This window comes from Tympanuchus pallidicinctus, unplaced genomic scaffold (genome assembly GCF_026119805.1).
Source record: "Tympanuchus pallidicinctus isolate F22 unplaced genomic scaffold, pur_lepc_1.0 scaffold1, whole genome shotgun sequence".
Taxonomy (NCBI): Eukaryota; Metazoa; Chordata; class Aves; order Galliformes; family Phasianidae; genus Tympanuchus; species Tympanuchus pallidicinctus.
In genome coordinates this window covers 48,901,281-48,913,371 of record NW_026294618.1, presented here as the reverse complement: position 1 = coordinate 48,913,371, position 12,091 = coordinate 48,901,281, and the positions used below count along the sequence as shown (strand labels likewise).

At 37.1% G+C, this 12,091-nt stretch overlaps 1 long non-coding RNA gene across 1 annotated transcript in view; it reads left to right on the top strand.

The window, feature by feature from the left end:
* LOC128078164 (uncharacterized) overlaps positions 1-11,435 on the top strand; it is a 231,379-nt gene extending 219,944 nt beyond the window's left edge. The window contains exon 2 of the long non-coding RNA XR_008205338.1: positions 11,373-11,435. This is a non-coding gene — a long non-coding RNA (uncharacterized LOC128078164). The remainder of the gene's footprint in view (positions 1-11,372) is intronic.
* The last annotated feature ends 656 nt before the right edge of the window (positions 11,436-12,091 follow it).

The window sequence follows — 12,091 nt, the reverse complement described above, 5'->3', positions numbered from 1 at the left end:
AAGAAAATTACACTGCTACCAGTCATACATGCATAGAAAGAGTTCATATCTGATCCAATTGAGGATGTTGGATGAGATTAGAACAAATAGGAGATGAATCTTCATCCCAATGCAAAAGGCTAGAAATAATTCAGTAAGATACAGACCTCACCTTGAAACAGAATGGTGGAAGAGCAGTAATAATGCCTTAAATTGTGACACACACAGAATCACAGGATCACAGAATGGCCAGGGTTGGAAGGGACCTCAAGGATCACGAATCTTCAACCCCCCTGCCACATGCAGGGCTACCAACCTCCACATTTAATACTAAACATTACACCATGAGAAGAAGTCAGAAAGAAAGACTACATAACACTGAGATGAAGTTTTAAAGGAAGATGAAAAGAGCTGAGGTTTGAATTGTCATTATAGAAAAAAAAAACCCCAAACCTGAAAGAAGTGTTGTCATGTCATGTTAGGTATCTGCTGAGTGCTTTAATTCTTGTTTGGTTATGCATATCTTGAGTACTAAATATTATTTTTAAAATGAATTTTGTTAAGTGGTTACTGATGATGGCTGGATTTCACTTCACAGTCTGGGTTGAAGAACAAATTGTACTGATATCAGTGGGACACAGATACTTCTAGTGAAAGCTGTAGTATGAAAGTTAACAGAATTCATTTCTGAAGGGTCTCTGAGCTAAGAAGAATAATGTATTTTATTATGAAGTTTTAAATAGGCAGTTGGGACTACAAGAAAGCCGAATATAGTAACTATGATTTTTTTCTTTTTTTAGCTGACATAAAATACAATAAATAAACAAGTACTGAAGGCATTATCTTCAAAAGAGTACATTTTCAGAAAGGTAGGAAGCTATTCAGAGGTGACAACATAAACCTTTTAGTTATCTGTGAATGACACTTCTGAGAAAATAAGTTTCAAAACTTTTTCAAGAGGATGAAGAATAGCTCTACTAGAAAGATAAAATAGTCTTGACAAAAGAATGATAGACATTAGGAAAATAATAATATGAAACACAAGATCATGCATTGGGGCATCAGCTGCAAAACTTCTCTATATAATTAGAGCTCATCTGTAGAAAATGGAAGTCCTTGACGCATACAGTATGACTAGGAGTCATGATTGGCATGATTTAGGTCAAGAAGTCAGAGGCAAAATATTTCTGAGCCTCAAAGAAATCCTGATGCTGGTTACATGTGGGAATATTCTTACGGGAATGAAAAGAGCTCAATTCACGGTTCTGATCATCTATGTTCAAAATCAGATATACAATGATTACAGTTTTAATAGGAGTTCATTTGTTTTAAATAGTAAAACAGTACTAAGTGGTGCTGTTTGTCTGTTCTTGTATAGGCAAAAAGAACATTTTTATTTTGCAAAAAGAAAAAATTCCTCTTGGTTAAAGGCTTTGGAGTATAACTTTGGAGTGATAATAACTCTCAAAAACATAGACTAAGGGGAACCTCCTGAAAGTGAAGGCATGAACCAGGCACTTTAAAATGACGGGTCTGGATAAGTGTCGTTATAATGTGTGCCTCTAGGTGGTGCTAACGTTATTCCGATGGTCAAAATCTCAGTTTCAAGAAACTTTAAATAACGGTGAAAATATTTTGTGCACAGCTTTTGAACAGAGGGAGTCATATTTATTCAGGAGATCCCATACTGATGATTTGCAGCTAAGAAGAATTCACGCAATTTCTGGTAAATGAATCACCCATCAATCTACGTTCAAATAATATTTAAAGGTCTTATTCACACCCACAGAAGATAATTGTTTCAGAAATGGGGTTGGAAAATCATCTTTAAGAGATGTTGAATAAAAAATTGTGGCATGTTGGATATTAGTTTGCTCAGCGTTTGTGGCACCGTCTTACACAACCACTAATCTAATGGCCGAGTTTATCTTTGTAACATACTACAGCTTGCAATTTTTGTTTTACCTCGGTGTAGCATATAATAATTTTCATGCAGGATCCTTAGCACTAGAATCATAGCCCTGCCTACTGACAGTTCTCAAGGACTTTGTAAAAGAAAGCTCTTGTAAGCTTTTAGCTGAGTTTTTTCTTGTTTTGTGAAAAAAAAAAGGAAACCAAAACTTTCTACTGAAAGATATTTATGCACAGTTTGCTGAAAACAGAAGAGGATGGAATTATTTTATGCCTATTGCAAAACAATATATGTTCTTTAGTATGAAATATGATTATTCATCAAGTCAAGTTTCCTTTGGATTGTAGTTCAGGATACTTTTGCTGCCTCCCGCCACATTCATACAGACTGACTTGGCAGCCTACATTACTCAGCATTCTGATGCTTGCTAATAGCTTTTGGATACCAAAAAGTGGAAAATCACTTCTGAATCATTGTTGCTGACTGGTAATTTTCTTTTTAGCATCTGGGCTGCATCAGAAATAACGTGGCCAGCAAGACTAGGGAAGTGATCGTCCCCTTGCACGTGGCACTGGTGAGATCACATCTTTAATATTGTGCTCAGTTTTGAGACTCACTACAAGAAGGATGTTGATTAGAGTTAATTACCTGGCTGTGTTCAGAGAAAAGAAAGAAAGCTGGTGAAAGGCCTAGGAAACACATTATGAAAAGTGGCTGAGGAAAGTGAGGGGAAGCCTCACCCTTCTCCACATCAACCTGAAAAGAGGTTGTAGTGAAAAGGATGTTGGACTCTTTTCTCAAGTAGTAAGTGATAGAACATGAGGAAGCAGACTCAAGTTACACCAAGGGAAGTTTAGATTGGATTTTAGGATATTAGGAAGAACTTTTTTCATGGAGAGGATGATCAAGCTCTGGAACAGGCCACTCAGGGAATTGGTGGATTCCACATCCTTGGATGCATTTAAGTGATGTGTGAATGTGTAAATTAAGGGATGTGGCTTAGTGGTGGAACTTAGTGGGTCAAGTTGATGGTTCGACCTGGGGATATCAAGGCCTTTTCCAACCTAAATCATTCTATGATTCTACAGTTTTAATCTTCAGTTGAGACAAACATCAGAGATATGTTGTCCGGTAGCTCACCTCAATGCTTTATTCAAATTAAAGGAAATATGTTCAGTGTAATGACTCATTTATAGGATGATTTATAGGAGAGGTGGGCTGCATAACCTGCAGAGAGAGGAGGCAGCTGAGTGATAAAGAATGGGCTTTCAGCTGTTTAGCAAGTCAAGAGGCACACTGTCCTCCATATCTTGAGGTTGAGGGCATCAGGGACAGGCTGAGAACCTGCTACCTTCCTGGCATACATCTTGGTGTAGTGCTATATCTGTGTTAGATCAGGGTAAACGTTGAATGGTCTCTCCCTTATGAGTACTTCTGGAACTTGAAAGTATGGTGATGGCAGGGGAAAGCCTTGGTTTCACTGTGACTAATGGTAAAACTCCACAGATTTCTCCAAGTTTAGTCAGAAGGGTCTATTTAATAAAAGGTAGCCAACTTGGCTGACCTACAGATTGCATGTGGAAGTCTTTGTATGACTGGAAACTATAAACACATACTAAAGAGTGCTGAAGAGAGCTCTGGGAATATTTCTCTGGATGAAATGAGAAATTTCTCCAAGTTTCTCTAGGGATGGGTCAAGAAGAGCTGCATACTGTCAGCAGCAATGGCCACTCCTACAGTAATATTTGTCCCAGCTCAGACAGATGATTCTTGTCATTTAGTGAATGCTGAATACATGACAAAGGAAAATATTATAAACATAACAAGAAATATTTAATTTTGCTCTGGAGTGTTTCAGTTACTTATTTATGTTTGTCTTACTTGACTGTTTTATTTTCTAAAGTGCATTGCCATAGGTGATCCAATCTGAAATACATCAAACACTTGTTATCCATTAGGAATATCTTTTGGATTAGATGTTATGCATTGTTGAAGCAGTAGTAGAACTTGAGGACAGGCAGTGCCTTGCAGGGTTTCTCCTTTAATTTGTAAGACAACACAGACATGCAATCAGCACATGTTTCAATGTGGTGAATTAACCACATAGGTAATTACTCACTGCTTATGGATAATTAACCTGCTAATTTTTCATAAAACATTTTGGTTTGTAGTGGTTGTGTAAATTGACAGAAATCACCCAAGCTGAAAGAAACCTCTAAAAATTCTTTTTACTGTTGCCTCACTTTATGTCAAGTCACATCATATCTAAGAACAACGTTTTTGTGTATACAATGAGGTAACAGTGAAAAAAGAAACTCTTTCCTTCCACTTGAATGCCAGCTGTCGTTTCAAGTAACCAGAGATACTCATCTATATGAAGAATAAGGAGTACAAAGAGTGTGTTTGAAGACCATGTACCTGTTCCTGATTCAAATTTTACTACCAGGACAGGTTTGAAATAAAGTTTAAATCTTAGATTAAAAATATAAGAATTTTTTAATGCCTGTGTTTCCTCTATTCCTTTGACTTCCTGTTTTGCTCATAGTATTTTACAAAGGGTAACCTGTATCCCTCATCCACCTCAGGGCATTCCAGGTACATATCACAGAATCACAGAATTGTAGGGGTTGGAAGGGACCTCCAGAGATCATCGAGTCCAACCCCCCTGCCAAAGCAGGTTCCCTACAGCAGGTCGCACAGGTAGGCATCCAGGCAGGTCTTGAACATCTCCAGAGAAAGAGACTCCACCACATCCCTGGGCAGCCTGTTCCAGTGTATGGGTGTACACAATGGTGAACACTACAATTTTAATAATCTAAGTGATCGAGATTATACATAGCTACATCAAGTATTGCAAGCTATGCCATGACCATGGATGCTAGGATCTGTGAGGCTTTTTCAGCATTTGGATCCTTTTTTCTTAGACTTCAAATTACGGTGGAGATGGCAGTTTATGGTGGTGCTAGACTTGCTTGGACTTTTTCTCCTTTACTCTGAGGGGAAATAAGTTTGTTTACATGATAATACTCTTTCTCCTTTCTGCTAGGATATACATGCTTGTAACACACCAGTAGGTTTTTATGATAGAGGATGCCATATAACTCAGCAGACCATTTCCCTTACTTTCTCAGAATTGCCACATTTTCTTCTCCACTGATGCCATATGTAGCACTTTCTCTAGTTCTGTTTTAGTATTTTAGTAGAAAGAATGAGGAGGCAGGAAATATCATGAGAGGATACAGACTATCTCCATTCATCAAGATGATTTTTCCTTAAGGTGTGTGGCATGCATCTGTGTCATACCTGATGGACTTTGGATGATAGGAAATGCATAGGTTCCCCTGGCAACTAATTTCTGTGTTTCACTGTGTTATGACTTTTTTTTCTCATCTCCTTAATGTCTCAGCTGAATCTACTTTGTTACATAAACCCTTTGCTTCTTTTTATATACACTGAGAGCATTCGCAACCTCATGGTTGTACTCACTGCAAACAGCCTGTCTATAACTTCATATTCTGTAGTTGACTGCCTACTATATTTGAGTATAATTCCTCCTCTCCTCTCCTTGCCTTGCGTCACCTCCCCTTCCCTCCCATAGTGAGATTACTTGATAAAATTGTTTACCTTATGATTTATTTCTGTATGACAGATAATTAGTCAAAACTTGCAAAAATAATTTCTGACATCCCTTATCATTCTGCTTATCCCTTTACAGAAAATAAATTGATGCATAAAGAAAGAAGAAGTTCTTGGGATACTTTAGGCTGGGATTTTCCAGAGAATCTAAGGCAATGGGTGCCCACTGAAAGACAGTATGGGCTGTTTTGAACCCCCCCCACCTTTGGCCTTATGAAATGTGTTTCATAATTATCTCAAATATATCACTGCTTGAAAAATAATTGTACTTAAAAAAAAAAAAATCTTTCCCTCAAATCACAACCTGTGAAGATTTTTAGACACTGAAGTGTTACAAGCATTATAAGTAAGCCATAGGAGCCAAACAGATGTTCATTCAGAAGGGATGAATAGAAGACAAGACAAACCCTCATAAGATTTCTTACTTTACAGTAGAGCATTTGTCCATCATTGATCTGTTGTCTTTGAAAATGGCTATTGATCTAATGCGTAGGATGAAGGAAACTTCTAATCCACTTGACCACCGTGAGATGTGATAAATTATCAGCCACAGGAAGAAAATGCACTGTTCAAGACTATGCTCATTGCATTTTCTGTAGCAGAGAGCTAGAAATAGTAAAATTAGCCAATGTATCCTGAATTTGTTGGATGTGTATGCCTTATGCTGCTTTGTTGTATCAAGCAAGTGATGGAGTTCATCTTACATCTGGTTTCATTACAACTAGTGGTAGTGGGTGTTATGATGAAAATCTTAATTGCTTCTTTTTTATTATTATTTTTTTTTTAGTCCTGGAGTAGGAATTACTATACAATAAGTGATTGTGTTGAAACGTTCAGAATAAGCACTTCTATGCCTTCTATGTAATGTCAGAAGAATTTCCATATATGAAATGGATGTGAACTTTAACTCTTATTTTGACCCTGTCATTCTCTCTTTCTCTGTCTGTGTGTATATATATGACTATTGTGTATTATTTGAATTATGCATTCAAATGAGGAAAGGGTTTTGGTCTGTTGTTTTATGCATAAATAGGGAAGGTGCTAATGAGATTGCTTATTATTATCTTTTTCTAACGGTTTACAGCATTATATCAATGTAGAGATTTCTAATAAGATGTTAAGACTTGTGTAAGTGTCTAGATGTAAAAGTACTAGAAAACTAAAATGACAACTGAAAAGAAAAAGGGAAAAGAATTTCCTGCGTTGATGGCTCCCAGATTACCAGCTGGCAAAGATCACAGCACATTTAATTCCATCTCATGACATCTGGACCAGGTAAACAAAGGACAGGCTAAGATAAAGGACAAGCTATATGCAGAAAAGGAGTCAAAAGAACAATGAGAAAATCAGCACTGTTACTTGACAATTTACAGAGTTATACAGTGGGAAAGAAAATGCTGCCATTCCTGTAAAACCCTGAAGAATAAAAAAAGCACAGCAGAAAAACAGCATGTGGTCACCAGTCTATGACAAGTGATGTGATGAATACTCAATAGCCTGTGTCCCTTGTCCCCCTTGCCACCAAAGTGACCCTGGTCAGACTCCTTGGAGACAAGAGCAGGTGGGTTTGAGAGAATCCACAGGAGTTAAATCAGTTTTATTTAAATTATCATTGCCTATTATACAGTTTCACGCTGAGCTATGTACAGTCAGAATATTGAAAGTAGTACCTAGTTTGAGACCTTGCTCAGACCAAAGATATCCAAGAGACATAAATAAAGGACAGAAACTAGTATGCATAGTTTTTTGTACGTGAATTTTTCCATAAAATGTTATAACCTTTGTAAACACTAGTGTGAATATTTCATCTATTTTCTGATTTAGGCACAACGTATCTTTGAATACCACATTGCATAATGCATGGTGTTGAATCAGCTCATGTAGAGTGGAAACGCAAAGTGCAAGTTAGGTTCTGAAAAGCTAGAAGATCCTATAATTTTTACTGCACAACTGTAAGGAGTTTGCTTGCATAATCCATTCTGTTTCACTGAACTTCTCTGCTTGTATCCTCTCCTTGTATTTATGCTGCAAGGATCATAAAAATGTTATAAACTTCACCATTTAACATGCCAGAAACTGAAGCAGCAGAAACGTAAGTAGCTATTTATTTTCTCCATAAGTAAGCCTACTAAAAACTCAAAGAATCAAAGGGTAGAGGACAAAGCCATTTGGTAGCTTGCAGACATACATAGCTTCTTCACTCAGTGCAAGTCATAGTGCAGTACATTCCAGAAATGCTTGGCAGAGAAAGTCTCCTGAAAATAAAGGTGATTATTTTATCACCTTTTTGCTAACATAAACAAGGATCACAGACAATTAGATTTTTATATAGACTACTTTAGTAATTTACATCTCTGAAGAAGTCCTTGCCAGTAGTTTATGTTTATGTTTACAGGGTTTACCAGTTTTATTTTCTCACAGGAAATAAAATAAAATGAAATATTTTTTATCACAGGAAGATGAGAAAAAAGTCAAAGCAATGGTCTCACTGTTCTTCCTTGTGTACATAATCTGAAATAAAGCAAATAAGAGATATGAAGAAGCTGAAACCAAATTTCTGCAGGGATAAAATGGTTTGCTTTCTTTTCTATATTCTTCTTCCTTCCTCAAAACAAAGATGAAGCTGAAACGTACAAATTGGAAATACTTCAAATTATTTCCTGCTAGGTGGATAGCCAATTACTGTGGATGAATTTCTCCATTTTTAGAGACAGAGAGCATTTTGTTTTTTACTGAAATATGGTCTTCATTTTATCTTCTTGAATGTTTTTCACAGTGAGACTTAAAACACAATGTACAGATAAAATACCAGGTGTAACCATATCAAAGTGCAGTTGTTGCCTTCTCTGTTGAATGAATAACCAGGTAAAATTTTCCTTCCTTTTGTTTTGATAAATTATATTGCCTTCACAGCAGGCATGCTATTTTTATTATTTATTACTTCTTTATTGTGTAATGGCGATTCATATCATAGTTCAAGAAGTTTCTTGGAATACTGTACTGGAAGATAGGTGTAGCTTATAAAGAGTAGGTTATAAGAACAAATGGGATTTATAGTCTGACCTTTTTGGAGTTGGTCATAGAACTTCAATCTGTGCTTCTTACATCAAGAACCATTATTTGTGATGGAGGGAAAATACTTAGTGACCTGGGAGTTAATATTTGTACAATGGAGGAAAATGCATCTCATATAATTTTAGGTGTTTACAATAGACACATCTACACTTGCCTTAGTCCTCTCTCCTCGTGGAGAGTGGAAGAAAATAAACATTTCTAGAGTTCATGTCATCTAATTTATTTCAGACATGAGGCTTTTTGATGAAATGAGTCATTTCCAAAAGTGAGTGGAGCTTAGGGAGAAAGCATGCTGCCCAGTAGTAACTTAGCCTTGAGGTCTCTTGCCCACAGCTTAATTTACATCAGTCTTCTTCTCTCACATAGGAGACTACTGTTAAAGGAGCCTACTGATGTATTAGGTGCTCTGTTCTATCTCTGGAGGCTTGGTGAGTATGGAACAATTCTAAAGGATGTTATCCTGAAAAGGCAATAGCATCCATGAGACCAAGTGGGATTCATTAGAACATCTAAAATGACACTAGAGAATAAAATAATACTTTCCCGTTTATTCCAGTTTCTCTTCTAATTTTGTCTATCTTCCCTAGCCAAGGGTCTTTTCTAACCCTTTCATTGTTCTTATTGTTCTGCTCCACATTGCCTTGTTGTTTTGCATCTTCCTTGAATTATGGTTGAGAGCTGCACTTTATACCAGGGATCTTCACTGATGTTGAACAGAACAGAAGGAGCCCTTATAAATCTTACAGTTTGTGATCCTAGTTAGAAGTCTAGCGTGTTGCCTTTTTTGTTGTTGTTGTTATTAATTATTGCAACAGCATGATGTTGCTAACTTGTGTTTAGCCTGTGATTCTTTATAAAGAATAAATTACTTTTTGCATTTGATCACTTTTAATTGGTATTTTGTCTTCTAACATGACTGCAATCCTTTCTAGCTTTGAGTAACTGGTATTTGTAGTAAGTGTGCTCCATATTCCATCACTGAGGTGCCTGATGTAAATACTGAACCTACTGCATCCCTTACAGAACTTCAGTCAGTACATCTTTCTATTCTCACAGTGTCTCACTAGAAAATATAGATATGGCTATCTGTCAGTGCTCTTCCATCCCTTAGACATTTAATCAAATTATGTTTAATAGCAACAAGTACGGAACATAGGTTTTGCTAAAAACAGATATTACATTGCCCCAAAAGGAGATTAGAATGGGCTGAAACAATGTGTTCTTTATATATTCCTCTGCTTTTCTTCTAGATACTGAATTATTATCAATTTTTGCCGGATTTCTGAAACAGAGTTAAAGTTGTCTTCACTCTTCATGCACCATTATTTATTTTCTAAGCTTCTGATGTCTCCCAACTCCTTCAGGAGTTTTCAGAGATCCAATAAAATACTGCAGCAGACTGCTCAGTATGGCATCTCAGAATGAGCTCTGCAAAACCAAGCAAATCTAAAAGATCTGAAAACATCTAACATATGAACATTATTTGGAGGCTATTCTCCCCCACACATCTTTTTCTCCCACTTTCTTATTCTGAGGATTGCAAGCTTTGCTTTTTCTTGTCTTATCTACCAGATCTTTTTGATCTGTGGTGTCTTTGATCTGATACACACTTCATTGGGAGTCATTCCTGAGAAGAATTTCTAGCCTTGACATTTTCTACTTACAATTTTGTGAAAGAAATATTACTTTCACAGTCTTCTGTTTTCTGACCTTTCATTTGTTTCCACTGCTATTTATATACTTTCAGGTAAGGAGTCTCTCTTCATCTGCATATAGTGTTCAGTGACCAAAATAGAAACTTTAATAAATCCTTCTTGCTGGGAATCCTCTGCTTTTATTTTACTTTACTATTCTCTTCAGGCTCTTTAGAGGCAGGTATAAGCAAGAATCTGAAGTTGAAATGCTTAGAAATTAAAACTGGATTTTCTGACTGAATTTGAGAAATTTGTTTTACCTCAGAAATGCATCCTGATTGTACATCTGGTGGGTTGACCTCAGCACACAGTCAAGCACCCACAGCTGCTTGCACGTTGCCCTGGCAGCAGCACACAAGGAAGAAAATATCAAGAATGAGAGAATGAGGAGACTGAGGGTTGACATACAATCAAGGAAATTCTTTACCAATTAATATAAATATTTTAAGTACTGGGAGTGTTAGGAAACACACACAAAAAAAGAAACACTTATAACACCAGTCCATTCCCGAGACCAGCTTCACTCCTGGCAAGACTCCTCTCCTTCCCTCTGTTATAATTTCAGTGAGGCAGCAAGCAGCACATGAAGCAATTGCAGTCAAGACAGAGCAGATTCTCTCTGCCACTCCTTCCTTTTCACATTTTTGCTGCATTTAGATGTTGGTCTTCTACAGGCTTCATTTCCTTCAGGAGTGGAGCTGTGGAGCACCTATCTCCTCTTCTCCTGACCCAGGTGCTGCAATTGCTGTTTGCCTTAATTCTCTCCTCATCTTCTGGTTCTCCATCTGTTTCTGCATTCTGTCATCCTTTTCCAGTGATTTCTGCCCTTTCCTAAATATATCTTTTCAGAGGTATCACCAGCTGTCTGGGCTCAGCTGTGTCTTGCAGTGGGTCCATTGGAGACATCTGGTGGACCAGATGGAGGCCAGTACGTGCCAGACAGGCAGGCCCTGGCCTCATCTCAGAGAGAACAGTGCTGTGGCCATGCCACTAGTAAAACCTTGTCACTTACACCCAATATAATGTATTAGTCTCTGATGGACTTATGTGACTTGGTTTTCCATTCAGTTTTGAAGTGTTGTGGGTTTTTTTTTTTTTTTTTTTTTTTTTTTTTTTTTTTTTTTTTTTTTTTTTTTTTTGTCTTCAAGAATACGTTGTGACCCATTTTGTACCTTTGTTCAAAGACAAAAAGTTAACAACACTTAGCTCAAGAAGAGAAAGGATAAGAGACGATGTTTGTGTTGCCCATAAGGGCACCATGGCAGTAAATATTAAAAAGGGAGAAAAATGTGTAAGATAAGTGATAAAGTTTCTGCAGAAACAAGTACGTGTTGATAGGCCACAACTACATTTAGCCTAAGTAGGAATTGAGAAGCAGGCTTCCAACTGTATGAGCCTGTTGCTCTGGAATAACCGGGTAGTGCAAGTAACGCAGACCACAAACCACAATGCTTCAGATTGCATTTCTGAGAAGAATTATATGACAGGGTGCAATAGCAGATGTTTGGACCCCAGACTTCCTTTCCCAGCTTTGTCTTTTATTGGCTTGAAAAGACTACGAGTTTTAAGAGAGCATCCCATAGCAATTTTTGCGTAGACTGGAGATCTCACATTCATTAAATATTAAGACAGTCTGTATAACTCCTTTCCAATACAACTTTTTTTTGTTTTGAATGTTCAGTTCTGTCATCTTGATCTTTCAAGTTTTCATAATGCATAGTTGCTCAATTTCTGTGTAGAATTTATTTTTGTGCAGCAAGTTCCTGATCATGCAAGCTGATGGCCTCTGCTTGGT